Here is a 19,143-nt window from a genome sequence, read left to right as displayed (position 1 = left end):
TGGCTTCCTATGGCTGCTGTGAGTTTGTGGCCATATTCCGATGTCCAAAGGTACTCAGAATAACTATGACCCTTTTGGATGGAGCGATGCTTCATGTTTGCTCCATAGCTTTTGCTTTCTATTGTTTACACTTGCACTGCGCAGTGCCTCCTAAGTGGGAAGGCATGATTTTGCCCATGGTACCACTAACCCTACATTATAGAAAAGTGCTTATTATGCAAATTAACATATACTATGAAGTGNTGACCCAAGCGAAAGTCGGACGCTTAACCGACTAAGCCACCCAGGCGCCCCTGGCCTGCTTGTTAAATCCGGGCTCTATCACTGATGCGCTGCTTGGCTTCAGGAAGTATGTTGTCCATAAATAGGAAAAAATTCTCTAAGCCTCAGTTTTGCCATCTATAGAAATGGAGAAAATTATAGTTCCTGCCTCTTGAGATTGTTGTGAGGGTGACGGAGATGGCCCGCTTGGGGCTTAGCACAGGGCCTACCTCTATAAAATGCTCGAACAATGCTAGATCTTTTAAGTGCCAACTTAAAGAGGTAAGATTTCAAATTGATTTATTCTTATTTTAACTCCCAACTCACAAAGAAAATGCTAGAATGTAGAGTGTGAACCAACCTGAGTGTCAGCACTCAGTTTGATTTAAAATTCCTTGAGAACCTACCTGGGTGGCTCAGTTGCTTAAGCTTCTGACCTTAATTTCAGCTCAGGTCATGATCTCACAGTTTCATGAGTTTGAGCCCCACATTGGGCTCTGCACTGACCCTGCAGAGCCGGCTTGGGATTCTCTCTCTCTCTCCTTCTCTCCCCCTCCCCTGCTCATGCTCTCTCTCTCTCTCTCTCTCTCAAAATAAATTTTAAAAACTTAAAAAAACTCCCTTGAAGGCAGAGGCCATATTTTACAACGTCACCAGAGAACAACACAGACCTGATCATATGACCCAAATCCTGAGACATCTTATCCCCAGGAAAATAAAATAGACCCAATGCTGAAAAGCTTCACATTAACCTCAGGGTTCAATCCCAGAGGACCTTAATACTGAGGTAAAGCGGCACCTTCAACAGCACATTATTGCTGCAGGTGGACTGGGTCCAGGGCCTGGTCAGAGGCAGTGAAGGCTTCAAGTGACTCTGGCTGAACGTCCAATCTTTCCCTGACTTCCAGTCCGAGACCACCAGGGACTCACTTGGGGTGCGCCAAGCGGGGCTCCATGCTTGATCCGGAGAGGACTGGTTACCCAGGGAACCGTGCAGCATTTCAGCAAGAGGCTGTTCACGAGGACTTGGCATAGCATTTGGGCTCCTGTTAGGTGATTTGGGGGAAGATTCAAGGAAATAGGGCTACATCTTGGATAGAACGCTGCCAGTATTCTCCCAGTGGGGATAATTCTGTGACCGGGCCTTCTTTTTTTTTTTTAATTGAAGTATAATTGCACTACAACTTCATATTCGTTTCAGGCGGACAATGTAACAATTCAGTATTTGCATATGTGGCAAAATGATCACCTCAAATCTAGTTATCACTGGTCACCGCACCTAGTTACAGAACCTTTTTTTCTTGCGATGAGGACTTTTAAGATCTGCTCTCTTAGCCACTTCCAAATATGCAATATAGTATTAGTAGCCACCATCACCATGCAGGACACGGCATTTATTTTACAGGACTCATTTATTTTACAAGTGAACATTTGAACCTTTTGACCCTTTCCCCCTATTTTGTCCATCCCCAAACCTCTGCCTCTGGCAACCACCGATCTGTTTTCTGTGTGACCGGGCATTTTAAGAAATCCTGTCTATAAGGTGGCAGGAATAAAGCAAAGCGCATAACTTTAATTGGTTAAAAAAAAAAAAAAGGCAGCAGTTACTCATAGTATCCAAGACAGAGGGATCTGGTGTTTTTGTGCTTAGCGGAGTGTTCTTTTAGACAATAGCACAGGGTGGTTTCTTGTCTGTTTTTTAGTTGACATACAGTGTCATATGGTTCCAAGGTACAGCGAAGGGATCTGATAGTTCTGCGCATTACTCAGTGCTCACCCCAGTAAGGCCAGTGCTCTGGTGCTGGTCTTCTGAGAGACTGTGCTCACCAGGAGAACATTCCGGCTTAGCTGTGAGCTCCAACTCAGTCCTAGCACACCAAGGCTGAACTCCAAGTGTCATTTTCTAGATATCAAGGGGCCTCCTGTTTCCTATAATTTTGATACTTAATGTATTTGTGCGCCTTAATGAAGCAGGCTGTGAGCATTTAAATCCTGATTCAAAGACTACCTCAGAACCGTGTGACCCTGAGAAAGTTACTTCATCTCTTCGAGCATCAGTAGTGTCCTTCCTATCTTCCACAGGAGCCGTGACATCTACTGCTAGAGTGTTGGGAAAATTACATGAGATCATGCATGTTCTGGGCAAAGAGTCATTTCAAAATGTCAGCTGTTTTTATTGAGTCCTCTGTATATGCTGCCTCCATGACTGTCTCATTTAAAGACATGAATCTAATGCCCTCTTTCATTTTGCCTCATTTTATTTCCTTGCATCATGGGACTATTTAAAAAATCCTTTAACTATCACGATTAGGAAACCAGCAGATTCCTAAGTTTATTTCTTCCTTGCAGGCATTCACAGGAAATACCCTCATGTCACTATATTCAGCAGAGGCAGAGGTTTGAGGATGGACGAAATAGGCAAAAGCGGTCAAAAGATACAAATGACCGCTATGACAGTGTCAAATAATAAGTACTAGAGAGTCTGGCTAATGTGTGTGTGGTCACATCACTTGTGAGTGGCCAGACTATTATCCAAATACCTGGGTATCTGTCAACCATCTATAGATATTTGATGAATGAATGAATGAATGAATGAATGAATGAATGAAAATAAATGGTGAAATGTAGTTCACCTCTCACCTCATGGTCTATCACGCAGGTATTTTCTGTCCTTTGACACAAACATTCAAACGAGGCTCCATTGTACAGATCAGAATTCTCACTCTAGTCTTCCATGAAAAGAATGCACTGGCGAGATATCTGTGGTTTCCAAGAGTCAACAGGTTTGGGGGAGCAGGTCTCCTATCTCCTCTGTCCAGTACCTGGGGGTAAGGCTGTCACACCCACCCCCCTGCAGGTCATCACAGCTGACACAGATGTTTTGAGACCCATTGCTCACTTGATAAGATAGTGTCCTTTGCTACTTTGGGGTTCTTGATGTCTTTTGTTCCTCCTTTTCCCTTTCCTCCCTTTTTTTTTTTTGTTATTTTTTTGAGGAGTAATCAGACTTTATGGATTTAGATTTTTCTATTTACAACTGAGATCACATCTATATACTATTTAGCTACTCTGCATGGGTACATCAATCTTAATGAATTTAGATTTATGATGAATGGGTTAAATCATACAAAAGCCTGCACATACACATAATATATGATTCTAAAATCTAGTTTTAGCCACTTTGTACAGTTGCTATCTTATCAGACCACAGTAGGTCTTTTTCAAAAGGACACTGATGAGGGGCACCATCTGGTGTTAACTTGGACTACAGCCAGCTTCTTCCTTCTCCTCCTAGAACTTTTGGCCAAGAATTCTCCCTTGCAAAGACTGAATTTATTCTTTTTGCTTTAGAGCACTGTTAAAAATTACTAAATGGTAGTAAAACAAAAAAAATACAGACGCATGTAAAGTATTTGAGATAATTTCAAACCTCCAAGGAAAGCATACTTAATAAATTAAGTTTCATACTATATGGTTTGTTCTTCAACCTGCTCTTTTAAATTAACAATATATTCTGGCTATCTTCCCAAGTCAAGACATAAAAGGTCCACTCTATTTTTATTAGTAGTGATATAGTCTTCCATCATGACTGTATCAACTTAAATATCTACCCTCCTATTGATGAATTTTACTGCCTTGAGAAAATCACATGGACTTTAACCTAAGTTCCATTGACATTACTCTACCACTATATGGGTATTACATGTGTGTGAATTTGGAGTTACTATCATTAAAATGTTCTACTTTTTTCACCCCCATATTTTTTTATAATGAGCATATGATACTTATATAATATCAGAGAAAAGTTATTTAACATACTTATAGTTTCGCAAGTATTTTACTCAGTTCTGAATTCCAGTGGTACTTATTGTTATTGCTAAGCCATCTAATATTTGATTATGTGTCTCATCTCTTCAAATAGATAGTATGTTCCTTGAGTACATGGATTACATGTTAGTAACACCAACATTGACTCAACATTTCTATGTGCCAAGTACCTGACTTGCACATATGGTCTCATGTAATTCTCATAAAACTCCTACAAAGTCAGTTCATTCTTCATTCTTTTAGTAGTGAGGAAAATCAAGATTAGAGAGTTGAAATGATTCAACTTGGGTTTTGAACCAAGGTCTCTTTGATTCCAGTGTCTGGCCCTTTCACTATCTTGAGCTGTTTCCTACTTCAGAATCCACTGCAGCATTTGACACAAGAGTGGACACACAATATGACTGTAATTACAACTGTTGGCTCAAATATGGTGGAAGATAATACTTCATTTAAAGACATACCCCAGCCACCATGGTCTCCTCAAAGGCCAAGTCTATACAACAGGACCTGACCATATGTGTCCCCAAAGAATTCCTTTGTTACAGCATTAGCCACTGAATTCTCTTCAGCAGGTTAGTCTTGAGATATCACAGCATGGAAGGAGAAGAGAGAGCTGGGGAAAAGGTACAGTGCTTTTTGGAAACAAAAACATTTTCTGTAAGACATAGAGTGAAGCTCAGTAAATTGGAATAAATGACTACTATAGAGCCCTGGTTATTGATATTGCAATGTGGGGGTGACAATTAACCTCTTATCTAATAGTTGCTCATTAAAATTCAGAACTGCCTTGTCACCAAAGAGGGCTTGCATTAGGAACTGCTGGATGCTGGGAAAGCAAAATCTCTGGGCTTTTTAATGTTTTTGATGTATTATTCCTTAGAAAAATAACCACACCTCATGGTGATCTCATCCAGGCCCTGGAAAGCAAGAGAAGTACAGTTACAGTCTAGTCTGTTTGCTTTCCTTCTTTCTCTCCCTCCTTCCTTCCTTCCTTCCTTCCTTCCTTCCTTCCTTCCTTCCTTCCTTCCTCCCTCCCTCCCTCCCTCCCTTCTTCCTTCCTCCCTTTCTCTCTTCCTCCCTTCCTCCGTTCTTCCCTTCTTACCTTCCTTCCTTCCTTTCTCTTCCTTTCTTTTCTTCCTGTGGTGTTCTTCTTTATGAACATCTCTAAGTATGTTAGGTATACAGTAATCTTCTGTAATGACAAGTTCTCATTTCATTAAATTCTAACATAGGAAGATTGACTTCTGCATGTCTTTTCAATATCTGGAAGAATCTGGACGCTAGAACATGCAAAGTTCATGTCAACTCCAGTGAAGTTAATTTGGGGAAAGAGGGAGCTAGATATTAGAAAGAGAGAAAAGAAACAGTTGACAGAGCAATTTACAAGGATGTCTTAGGAAAGAAAGGCAAATGAGGAAAATTAACTGTGGCCTTGAGATTGCATATGCTTAGTGTGTCTGAGAAGAGCCAAGGTTGCCGAATAAATGACCAGGTAAAAGCTGGATGCAGAGAAAGGGGTTGGGAAGTAACTTATTCAACAGAGCACAGACCCCACAGGTTACCCAAAGCTTCCGATATTTCCATTTCAAATCCCAAAGTCATTTTGAACCCTTGAGCCTCCAGAAAGCTTGGGGATAAGGCTGTGTGGGCAAGACCTAGGAGCCATGGGTTAACAATTCCAGGTCTTTACATTGGAAAGACACTCAACATTTGGCTCAGGACAATTGCAGCATGGAGATTACCTATTTACAAAAAAAATTCACAATGAATGAAAAACCTTGTTTTCAAAATTGTAGAGATCATGAACATTTTCTAACAAGGAAGTTATGATATCGTGAAATCATAATAGCACTTTTATTTCTTATTTACAATGTGGAAATAAATATTAGTATTGTCTATACTTGATATTTTCTTCATAGGTCCATTTTGGTGTATATAAAAATTTATTAGAGCTTTCTCTCTTTGCTCTCATTTCAACTTTTATGAATAAGGTTTAAAGTTTTTTTTCAGTGGAAAATTCTTCTGAGAGCTTTTAGAAACCCAGCCCTAGTGTTTGGGGAGAATATACTGTTTTATGGATGGCTTATAACATCAAAATAATAATAATAAAAAATCAAAAGAATGCCAAAAATAAGCATGGGTACAAAAGAATAAATACAATGCAATATAGTCATGTCAACTTCATGTATAAACATTTTGAAAATGGCAGCCTTTACTTAAATGGAAAAGTATTTTGGGCTGAGTAGAGACATTAATCATAATAATTAATCCAAATCTGTGTTTTGAACTCCCCTGATACTCATTCCCAGTTCTCTTCTCTCTTGCCTGCTTTCACTGTGAGGGGTCACTCACTCAGCCTTACTCATTCACTGCTAGGGATGCCTGCATGGTGGCTTTGGCTGATGACCAGTGTGTGGAAGTTCAGGGTGGGGGAGGGGAGAGTTCTGAGGAGGCTTTTATTTTTCACGACAAGAAAGAGAAAGGGGTTACTTCTCTTCTTTCTTTCTTTTTTTTTTTTTTTCACTTGGCTACAGATTGGATGCAATGAGCTGTGATGGTCTTGTCATGATTGAGAAAAGTCAAGTTTCCTCTTTCCATGTCAAGAGCTGTGATAGCCTCAGTAATACTTGGGGCCGAACACAATTTGCATTACTAGGTATTTACCCAAAGAATACAAAAATACAGATTCAAAGGGGATCGTGTGCACTGATGTTTATAGCAGCATTATCAGTAAGAGCGAACTATGGAAAGAGTCCAAATGTCCATATATATATATATATATATATACACACAGGAATATTACTCAGCTATCAAAAAGAAGAAAGTTTTGCCATTTGTGATGATGTGGATAGACCTAGAGTATATTATGCTAAGGGAAATAAGTCAGTTAGAGAAAGACAAATACCATATGATTTCACTCATATGTGGAATTTAGGAAACAAAACAGATGAACATATAAGAAGTGGGACAAAAAAAGAGAGGGTAGCCAACCATAAAAAACTCTTAATGATAGAGGAGCAACTGAAGGTTGATGGAGGGAGGTGGGTGGGAGATAGGCTAAATGGGTGATGGGTATTAAGGAGGACACTTGTGATGAGCACTGGGTGTTGCATGTAAGTGATGAATTACTAAATCCTACTCCTGAAACCAATATGACGCTATATGTTAACTAACTAGGATTTAAATTAAATTTTGGGGCAAAAAAAGAAAAAAGAAAAAAACCTTTCCAATCACGTTGCAATATAAACATTTCCCCCTCAACTTAATGTAGTTCAGTCAGAAAAATGGTTTGTGGCATGGGTGGTCAGACTATGAAAGTGTATACAAAGAAGGTGGAATTTATTCTGGAAAATATCATTTCCCAATCTACTAAAGGACCTCAAACGTCCAGTATTTTTTGAAGAAACGTTAAATTACATTCTGTTTGTTCTCTGGCTCTCAATCTCAGTTCCTTTGTTAAAAACAAAATGAAACAAACTTGGGGCCGAACAATCTTAGTATAAATCCCCATTTCATCCTAAAATTCTGATGTAAAGCAACAGGCTGAAGTTCTATCCAGTTTATAGGTGCAAAAATGGACTGAAATAGTGAAAGTTCTTATATAAAATTTCACAGCATCAGACTTTGGAGAATAGTAGAAATTTTGCATTGTATTAGTAACCTTCAAAGATTCCTTAATCTTTTAAGTCCTTAACAGGATCTAGAGGTTCTAGACTTATTTTTCCTGCGTTTGTAAAATATCTTGAAATGTGGATGGGTAGGTTCTTACAGAAATGCACATATTTAATCTATTTAACACATCTTTTACCATATAGTTCTATTCTCTTCCTTCCCTTATTCCTCCTTCCCTCCCTTCTTCCTCTCTCTCTCTTTCTTTCTTTCTTTCTTTCTTTCTTTCTTTCTTTCTTTCTTTCTTTCTTTCTTTCCTTCTTTCCTTCTTTCCTTCCTTCCTTCCTTTTCTTTCTTTCTTTCTTTCTTTCTTTCTTTCTTTCTTTCCCCCCTCCCTCTCCCTCCCCCCTTCTTTTTCTTTATAGATAAGAAACAGTGTGAGGTAGAAACATATACCTAAAATAGTACCTAGGTATGGAAATGATTTTAGGTGATACACAGACAAACATCTTTCTTTTGAATATTATGTATTTATTTTAATGTTTATTGCAATATAACGATCACATCAAACTTGTAATTTCACAATTGTCCTATAAAATATCTCTTTTTAATATATTTGCTTAAGTAACAAAAGCCTGATTTCAAGAAAATTCTGAGGGGCGCCTGGGTGGCTAGTTGGTTAAATGTCCAACTCTTGATTTCAGCTCAGGTCATGAACTCACAGTTGAGACTGAGCCCCACATTGGGCTCTGCTCTCACAGCGTGGAGCCTGGTTGGAATTCTGTCTCTCCCTCTCTCTCTGCTCCTCCCCTGCTCGTGCATGTGTTCTCTCTCAAAATAAATAAATAAACTTAAAAAAATAAAGAAAATTCTGAATAATACTAGCTAACTTTGGTTAAGGATGGACTCTAGTGCTTTAACATGTATTAGTTCATTTAATCCTTAAAACAACCCTATGAGGTAAGTATTATTATTCACCCCCATTTTAAATATGAGGAAACATCCATAGGTCACATCAGTTGCCTAAACTCTCAAAGATGGTAAGAGGCAGCGCCAGGATTGAAACTTAGGTACATTGCCTTCAGAACTGTGTCCTAACCACTGAACAGTACTGCCTCTAAGGAAATAATAGAGTACATGGTATAAGATTTTGGCCAAAAATCATGAAGATGGTGTTTGAATGACTGAAGTTTAGGAGGTAGTCATGTGATGGAAAGCCTAAGGGCTTTGGAGTCAGACAAAACTCAAATGCCAGATTCGTTATTGATCATTTATGCATTTCTGGACATGTCACTAAATCTTTATCAAAATGATAGAGAAAATGTAAAAGGTCCACCATACTGTAAGTTTTAGCATATATGAATTCCCTCCCCTCTCAGTGAATCGCAGCTCTCTCATTTGCAAAACATCAGGATCAGGGAATATTGAGAGTATTAGAAAAATTAACAACTATCAATGCATAGTAGGTGTGTGTAAAACATACACATCTTCCTGGGGCACATGGGTGGCTCAGTCACTTGGGCAACCGACTTCACTCAGGTCATGATCTCACAGTTGGAGTTCAAGCCTAGCATTGGGCTCTACTGACAGCTCAGAGCCTGGAGACTGCTTCGGATTCTGTGTCTCCTTCTCTCTCTGCCCCTCCCCCACTTGTCCTCTCTCTCTCTCTCTCTCTCTCTCTTTCTGTCTCAAAGATAAATAAATAAACATTTTAAAAAACACACGTTTTGGGGCGCCTGGGTGACTTAGTCGGTTAAGCGTCCGACTTTCGCTTAGGTCATGATCTCGCGGTTCGTGGGTTCGAGCCCCGCGTCGGGCTCTGTGCTGACTGCCAGCTCAGAGCCTGGAGCCTGTTTCAGTCTGTGACTCCCTCTCTCTCTCACCCTCCCCTGCTCACGCTGCCTCTCTCTCTCTTAGAAATAAAAAAAAGAAACAAAAAAACACACGTTTTCCATTGTGCGGGTCTCTCATAGTTGACACATTGACATTTACAAACAATGACAAATGTCTTAAGGAAAGACCCCTCTCCCCTGCCCCCCCAGTGACCAACAGAGGGTGAATTTCACTGATGCCAAACTGCCCCCTGGGAAGTGCGCACAGTGGGGATAACCAGAACCAGGAGAACTTGAGTGGAGCTGAGCTGATAAGAAAGGGCTTCTGTCTCCATCAGAAGAGAAGGGAGGGGAGATGAAGACAAGCTCTCAAGGTCCCTTCCAGTTCTGAGTCCATATGTGGGCAGGTTCAACAGTGGTTTGTTAGCTGTATATTTCATTGAGCGAGGTTCTTTTTTTTTTTTTTAATGTTTTATTTATTTCTGAGAGAGAGAGAGAGAGAGACAGCATGAGCAGGGGAGGGTCAGAGAGAGAGGGAGACACAGAATCAGAAACAGGCTCCAGGCTCTGAGCTGTCAGCAGAGAGTCTGACACGGGGCTCGACCCCCAAACCACAAGATCATGACCTGAGCCGAAGTGGACCTTAACCGACTGAGCCACCCAGGCGCCCCTAAGCGAGGTTCTTGACCTGCAAGAACCTGTGGGGAGGGTCTACTTTGGTTCAAAATGGGAAATGCCTGTAGCAGCATTCTCGTGGTAAAACATTTCCAGGTTTTACAACTTTGAACCCATTATCCCACAAGGAATAATACAAATGGCTCCAGACTATTTACCCAAGTGATTACAATGGCGTTTGGTAAAGATAGGGCCATTTCATTCTTCACAAATGATTAAACCTCTGTGACTACTACAAGGACAATTGCATTTTTCAGGAAGAATATTTATTGATTTGCTAAGCATTTAGAAAATCGTCAGATGCCCTGGTATCATAACTGGAAATGAGGTTTCATGCCTGTGGTTTGAAAGGGTTTTTAAAGCTCTCCCTCTCCTCTCAAAAATGTATGTACTTAAAAAAGTATATATGTAATATTTCATTTTTCTTTTTTTCCTCTGTCCTGCAGGGAAAAGCAGAGTCTGGGTCTAAAACTCTANGTGGTGTCTCAGTGTGGTTTTGATTTGTATTTCCCTGATGAGGAGGGATGCTGAGCATCGCTAAAACTCTACATTTAAATCTCTTTTCTTTCATTTAAAATCTCAGGTACTTTATGAAACTGTTTGGACCTGAGTTTCTTATCAGTGAAGTGAGGGTAACGATGGCTGCCCCCGCTCCCTCTTAAGGGGTTAAAGTGGGTGTTATCGTGTAAGATAATAGACGTGAAAGTGCTTTGAAAACTATGAAATGCCATGAAATGCAAGGTATTCTATTATCCCCTGTCTTCTAACCAGACACCAGGTCATTTTCCCTTTCCGTTCCCATGTGCCTTCCCTAACTCCTCCCTAAGCTTAACTCCAAAACAGTACGAGCGAGACAACTGTGAGACCCTGCGTGTCTGATTTAAGCCTCGGTGGCCACTGAAAAACATACTTTGTTTGCTCGTTTTTCTTTTGTTTTGAAAACACAAAATGAAATCTCATTCATTTGGGGGAAAGCTAGCGAAAATGGGAAAAAACAAGAAGTTAAAAATGCCAACACTATTTTGTTATATTTTTCCATGAAAGCAAGAATTTTAAGTGTCTACCATGTGCTCATCTAGATATTAGATGAGATATAAAGGACGTTTTTGACGGATCTATAGGTCAGCAAGCGTGTGGGAGTGTGATGCTCCAATGCGGAAGGAAAGGCAGTCTTACCGGGGGTTCACACGCTTCTCTGGGGGTCCACAAACGGGTTGTCAGAGGGTCCTTGGGATCATATGTCAAGCTTTGTATGTATATGCATGTGTAAAGTTTCTGCACGGAGAATCCAAAGCTTTCATTAGGGCTTTACATGATCTGTGATATCAATCAATCAATCAATCAATCAGCCTTTTGAACTGAGAGAACATGGCTACATTGCAGATAGTCAGATTGAAGTGAAGATTCATGGCAGATGGATCATTATGTGAAGTTAGAAAAGCCTTATCTTAAAAAAAAATTTTTTTTAATGTTTATTTATTTTTGAGACAGAGAGAGACAGAGCATGAGCAGGGGAGGGACAGAGAGAGAGGGAGGCACAGAATACAAAGCAAGCTCCAGGCTCTGAGTTGTCAGCACAGAGCCCAATGTGGGCTCAGACTCACCGACCATGATGAGATCATGACCTGAGCGGAAGTCAGATGCTTCACTGACTGAGCCACCCAGGTTCCCCTAGAAAAGCCCTTTCAAAAGAAATGACTGAGGGGTGCCTGGGTGACTCAGTCAGTTAAGTGTCCATCTCTTCGTTTCGGCTCTGGTCATGATCTCAGGGTTTGTAGGTTCGAGCCCTGCATTGCACTCTGCACTGACAGCGCAGAGCCTGCTTTGGATTTATCTCTCTCTTTCTCTGCCCCTCCCTTGCTTGCTTTCTATCTCTCTCTCTCTGTCAAAAATAAACATTAAAAAAATGACTGAAAAAAAATGACTGAGTCAGGCCTTAAGCTAAGAAAGTTTCTGCTGGGTCTGCTCAGATGGGTAGATAAGATTAGTTTATTAAGTATAGCAAACCATTATAGAAAAAAGTCCTAACGTCTAGTACTTCACTGGTTGCAAAAGCTCCCAAGGAGACAGACACTGGAGAAGTCCCTTAATCAAGCTTAGGCTTCGATCCCCCACCTCCCGAAAACAATGAGAATTTGGTTTCTTCCTTCATCTGTTGAAAATATTTAATCTCATTTCTGGCTGGACTAATAGGCAATTAATCTAAGTCTACTAAGTCAGCAGATTCTAGAGACTCAGGGAATGTCTTGTTATCCAATGAGTGGCTCAAATGTTGCTCCTTCCTCTTTCTCTCCCTCTCTCTCTGCCCCTCTTCACTCATTCTCTCTCTCTCTCTAAATAAGTAAACTTAAAAAGAGACCACTTTGTGGGGCCAACAAGTCGATGATAATAATAAATCTGAATAGAAAGTTATAGTGTGCAAAATACTCTTGAACAAAGTATAACTTATTGGCATCAGCTATTTTGTATGCAACAAGGCAAAGTATGACCTATATTAGAGGGTCAGAAGTTACGATTCACCTTTGTGTAGATAGGGAAAAAGTTACAGCGAAATTCAATGACCTGACTGTGGGTCATTGATGAATTAGACTCTTTATGTAGTTTCTACAATGCTGTGCTCTGTGACTTCAATCTCTTTTGTTACTTGTCCTCTGGCTCCTTTACTGGCATTTCTTTTTCCATTCCTTCTCTATCCTCTGCCTTCCTTCCTTCTTTTCTTTCTTTAAATTAATTTATTTTTTATTTTATTTATTTATTTTTCTTAAATAGTTTATTGTCAAGTTGGTTTCCATACAACACCCAGTGCTCATCTCAATTAATTTCTTTTTTAAAAGCTTATTTTTTAAAATTAATCTCTACACCCAATGTGGGGCTCAAACCCATTACCCCAAGATCAAGAGTCACATGCTTTTCCAACTGAGCCAGCCAGACCCCCCATCTTTCTTTTAGTCTATGCTTTCACTTGATTGTGTGGTGGTTTTCACACCATGAATGGCTCCAAATCTTACCTCCACACACTTCACTATTTTCTAAGCTCTAGAGATCTGTTCTTAACTGCCTGCTGAACATTTCCATGTGGGGGCTTGAACAGCACCTCAAACTCAATATGTTAAAAACAAACTCATTATTCCTTATGCCGGATCACGTCTCCTTCCCGATGTCCTTAACTCTGTTAATAACATCACCACCTCCAACTCACCTAGGCACCAAAATAACACAAGCTCTCATGTCATGAGAATTTTAGGTTGTTTTACTTATGTTATTTTCATTATCTTAGCTGAACCTGCAAAGTAGGGTGGTGGATTTCACTGCTCCTTCTTTTCTGCATGCCTAGTTGAGGATTGGTATGAAACAGACCTGACTCTCAATAACAGCTCCTCAACAGATAAATTGTGGGGACCTTGCGAAGGTGATGTCCTCTCAGTTTTCCTAGTATGCAAAATGGGAATGAGAATATCCATTTACTTAAGAGGAAAAATATCTTGAGTAAAGAGCAGGCAAATTGGTAGCAGAGGAAAAGTACATTGAGAGTGTCCCCTTCACTCAGATGTGGGTGCTTTTGAAAAGATGTAGCTATGAGACGGGGTCAGAGGAAGTAATGAACGTTTACGCAGCTGCTCTGAAGGACGAAAGAGCTGGGGATGATCCCAAAGGGAAAACTCAATGAGGTCAAAGAGGAGCAATGTGCACAGGGAATGAGAGATGAATGTCTAAGCGTGGGGAATGGAAGTTACAATTGCAGAAGTCGGACAGTTCCTGGTGAGCAGTGGGTCCCAAGAGTGGAAGGCTGCTTGGAACACGGGTCAAAGCCTTTGGGATCAAAGAATTGGAGCACAGCCTGTCGGATGGGTGGATGGGAAATCCGCTTGTACAGTGGAATCTACCAGGATGATGGCAAGATTAGAAGATGGTGAACAGGTGGCAAAGTTGAAAACCATGGTGAAGGGAGAGGCTGGGGGACAATGAAGAGGTGGGATTACTGAAGCATGAGAACGCTCCACTACCCGTTCTACCTTTGTTCTTCCAGATGTTTGTACTGTATCTTCTTCTTGTTTGTCCTGCACAAATCATCCAGAGCTGTCTCTGCAAAGAACACATCTGACCATGCCATTCTTTGCCTCAGCACCCTTGTCATTCTTTCCATGGTCTACATCTCTTTCTTGTCTCTGCGCATTTATCTGTTCTCCTTGTCTCTTGACGGGAATGACTTGGCTTCCCTTTCCACCAGAAGCTGCACGAAACTGACACACAGACCCCCAGCTGGAGGTGCTGTTTCTCCCTGGACTCCAGTAGTGCCTTGTTTCAATCTCACCTCTGGCATCTCTGACATCTGTCTTGTCTGACAATGACCTGTTTGTGCAACGAATCCTAATGGTGCACCATTCTTGAGGGCAAGGACATTTGTTGGCATTTGGCATATGATAGATGTGTATAATTTATTTGTAAACTTTCATTTTTATGAACATATTCATTATGGAAAACTTGGAAACCACAGAAAAGCACATCTTCCCACACAAACTTCAAAAAAGGAAATAAAAATCCATAGTCATTATAGCATTTAGAGATAAGACTGCTCGGGTATTAATATATAAGCTTCCAATTGAAGGATTAAATTATAATACAATCCGTTCGTGGTCATATCACCTCAACCCCTGGCTACCAGTTAGAGTCACTTGGGGATCTTTTATGTCTGGGCCTCATCTTCAAAGGTTCCGATTTATTTGGTCTTAGGCAGGGCCTGAGTAGGCTCTCTCTGTGTATAACAGTAATAATAATACTTCTCAAGTGTTACTGTTCCAAGCACTTTACAAGAATAGTACTGTCATTGAATCCTCCAAATGNAGGGGAGGGTCAGAGAGAGAGGGAGACACAGACTCTGAAACAGGCTCCAGGCTCTGAGCTGGCAGTCAGCACAGAGCCCGACGCGGGGCTCGAACCCACGAACCGCGAGATCATGACCCAAGTGAAAGTCGGACACTTAACCGACTAAGCCACCCAGGCGCCCCTGAAGTTGACATTCTTATTACTTATCCCTTTTACTCCTACTTTTGGTTGAGAAAACTAAACACCAGAGAGATAAGTAATTTGTCCCAAACAACCAGTGTTAAGCAGCAGAGCAGGAAATTGATCCCAGCATTCAGGCACCGAAGCCCACTCCTAAGGGTATGTACAACCTGGATTAACTGTTACATAACAGATATACGCAAATTATACATATTTAAAAATCAAAATAGTGTCATTGTTACATTGAATCTGTTTTCTATTTGCTTTGTTAAGTATTTAGATGGCCTTAATTTCTTTACTTGTCATTTTAATTGTGTGGTGAAATTTAGCATAGAGTAAGTCAGCCAAATCATTTTTATGTATTTCATTAGATGGTTGAACTTGTCTTAACTCTGGTCTTATAATGTCATGAATGGAAGCCTTGTATTTCTTGAGAAAAATGTCTACAACTTTTATGTTTGAGGCTAAAGGTTTTGTTTTGGCCACCCAGAGACTTAAGTTCTTCTCGTGTGGTATTGCTGGAGAAATCACAGCTTATCTCTCATGTATCATATATCTGATTTTTCTAAAGTCCGAGAAGGCTCTCAAGATCTCCAACATTCATCTCCATTGCTCTTGAAATTAGCACCTAAAGATGAGATAAATCAATTCAAGAATCTAATCTGATTGCCGAAGCAGATTATGATGTAAGCACCAATTTCCTTCTTTTAAGGACACGTCCCGAACTAGAAATCAAGATTTGTCGGACTCAGTACGTATGTAACAATTGGTTTATAATCTTCCACATCAGTGATCCAATTATCCACTGTGAAAGTAGATTTTTCCTAAGATCGTTCATAAAGCTCTTGTATTTGGTAAAAGAACATATTAAAAAAAATGGGAAAGCACACAACATAAGCTTTTCAGTCTTAGGAAATTCAAATAAGTTGCCTAGAACTTAACTTAAATTTCACCGGAAAGTATCTGTCCAATCAAGAACATGGCAGAGATTGCTAGTTACCTCCCAGTACCCACTCTTTCTCTCCTCATTGATAGAACCCTGAGTATTAGCTGGCTACGCAGATACTCAGACAAAGGCTACATTCCCATTCTTCCTTGCAGCTCTGTGTGGCCTTGTGACAAAGTCTGGAAAACATAATGCATACTGAAGTAGGGTGTGCAAATCCTTCCCCCTTCCTTCTGGCCAGCTAGCATGTAGATACAGTGAAACAGAGGAAGGGGGTAAAGAAATGCAGCCATTGCATAATCAACAAACAATAGCTATTCCAATTGTATGTGCCTCTTTTTCCCACTTGGGGCTTACCTTTTCACTCTCTTAATGATGTCTTCTGCTAAAAAGATGTTCTTAATGTTAATGTTATCCAATTTGTCAGTTTTCCCTCTCTTAGACAGTTGTTATTTAAGTAGCTTTTTCCCACCTCAAGATCACAAAGACTGTCTTATCGTATTTTCAAAAGACTGCTTTACAATTCACATTTAGGTATGCAATTCTCCTGGAATTAGTATCGTGTATGGTGTGAGGCTGGGTAAAGTTTTATTTATTTTCCAACATGGCTAATCAATTGACTCTGTACCATTTATTGGAAATCAGATACTCCACTGTTTTGCACTGGTCACCTTTGTCATAGATCAAGTGTTCGTATACACGCATAGGTCTGTTTCATTACTCTGCTCTTTTATGTTGGTCTAGCCGTGTAGTGGCGCCATACTGTCTTATTTGCTTTAACCTTATAGTTAGTCTTTATATCAGATACAGAATTCTAGGTCAACAGTCAGTTTCTTTTAGAATTTAAGTATATTATTTCTTTGTCTTTCAGCTCCTGCTGTTCCTGTTGAAATATCAGCTCTTGTTCTACTCTTTTGAAGACAATCTTTTTTTCCTTCCTTTTTCCTCTCATCTTCAAAAATTCCTCTTGAGATATTCTGGTTATCTATTACTCAAGTATAAAACATATTGGTGTAGTTTTTTCCAACCTCTTTTTCTTTACCAGAAGAAAGAGGATCTTTGTTTCTCTCCTCAGTCCCTTGAGCATTAACCAGTCTTCTGCTTGTATAGAGCAGTTAATAGTATGACTCAAAAGAATTATTCTCATCCTGGCTAAAAAGACTTCATTGGAGGCACTCTCAGAGACTTGGATGAAAAAGCTCCAGCTGCCTGGGTAACTGAGAAAAGCAGAAGTAGAATCTCCGTTTTCAGTCACTTTCCAAGGCAGGCTTTATTTAGTTCAGGAAGAGAGGGAATGCACTGTGATTCTTAAAGAAACTTGGTGCATTTTCGATTCATGATTTCAGACTTGCAAGATAGCTGTCTCTTTGCCACGTGTATTTCCTTAGAGGAAAAAAGATGAGTAGACACAGCGATCTGTTTCATGTGAGATGGAAGGAGACATTAAAACCAAGGGCACCCAAATGGTACAAACTGCACGAGATTGACCAGGGATCTTTTTATTGCCTCCTAATGTATCCGTTCCTATTCTTGGTTTTCTTAGAAAGGGTGTGAACTTTTTGGTGCAGGGAACTATAGCTGTTATAACCCAATGACAGCTCTGTAAGGGCTGCATACAAAATGAATGTCACTTTCATAGACTTTTAGGTTGACTTCTTGGTGAGAAAGAAAAGGTTTAATCTGAGTTCATAAAATTGCTCTTGATACTGTAATAAATTTTCACCACTAGTATAGGACCTGCTTTGAATTCTAGTTTACTACAGCAAATAAGAGATAATCTCTACATATTTTTTGAATAAGTTAATGAATGAACTTTGTATTCTCATGTGATACTTTTCAAATAAACATTATTTTGGCCTATTATATGGCAAGGGAATATATTTTTCCATTTTGACCATTTACTGGCAGATATCTCATGCCTTGAAAGGCCCTAATTTGGATTTTTTTTTCATAACAGGTAAATAAGATAACACAAAAAATTTACATTCTTTAACAATAAGCACATTTGTTAATAAGATGTTAGAATCAGGCATCTTTTATTTTTTTTTATCACAAATTTATAGTCATCCTATCCCCATTGCAGTTGCTGGTCACATAAAAAACACAAATACAAATGAGTTAGTACATGATAGCTTTTCACCAGAAGACTTAAACAGGTAAAATAGTTGCAAAGGAAAAAATAAGAGATTTGAAATAAGAGTTGGAGTTCCAAGTTGTTGCCTTCTGCCATGATAAGATATTAAAGATGAATGATAATAAACGTAGAGGTGTGATACCCAGCATTAGCAAAATTGGGAGATTAAAACTACCACTTTGATGAGATTAAATGCAAATTCATGAAAAGCATATAATCATTTAAAAATAATAAGCACATATTTATTCTCCTTTGACAGATGAGAACAATTGAGCTGTACAGAAATGAAATAATTTGCCTAAATTCTTCCAGTAAGTAACAGAACCAAGATCTGAACCCAAGTAGCCCCTGCTCTTGACTATGAGCCTCTCAAAAGATGGCAAGCAAGTATACCAAATGCTGTTTATCCTCAAATATCAAATGAAGACCCAGCTTTCACAATGATGCTTTGGAAAAAAAATAGAACACTATCGTCATTCCTGAAGAGTCTTTCTTATTATCCTTTTTTTCCAACGGGTTGAAAGGATTCAGGAGATAGTGCCAGTAAAATACTTTTAGCTTATTATAGTTTAAACACAGAGAGACCATTATTATTGATGCATTTTAGCAGCTAGTATATACTGTAAATGCATACGGAAAGGTACATGTAAAACGTCCACAGACACAGAGAAAACCAAACCCCTTCCCCCACCAATAAAACCCATACAAAGGCACAGATTTCATGGGCATGCACTTTTTGCTACATTATTAATTAGGCTATGCTGTTTGATTTTTTTTTCTGTCAAAGATCAGCTAGAGTAATGGCTATGAAGAATTATCGGATGCAAAACAAATAATTTTATGTTAGTTTTATT

This window comes from Crocuta crocuta, unplaced genomic scaffold (genome assembly GCF_008692635.1).
Source record: "Crocuta crocuta isolate KB4526 unplaced genomic scaffold, BGI_CrCroc_1.0 scaffold556, whole genome shotgun sequence".
Lineage (NCBI taxonomy): Eukaryota > Metazoa > Chordata > Mammalia > Carnivora > Hyaenidae > Crocuta > Crocuta crocuta.
This window is presented reverse-complemented; position numbering follows the sequence as displayed.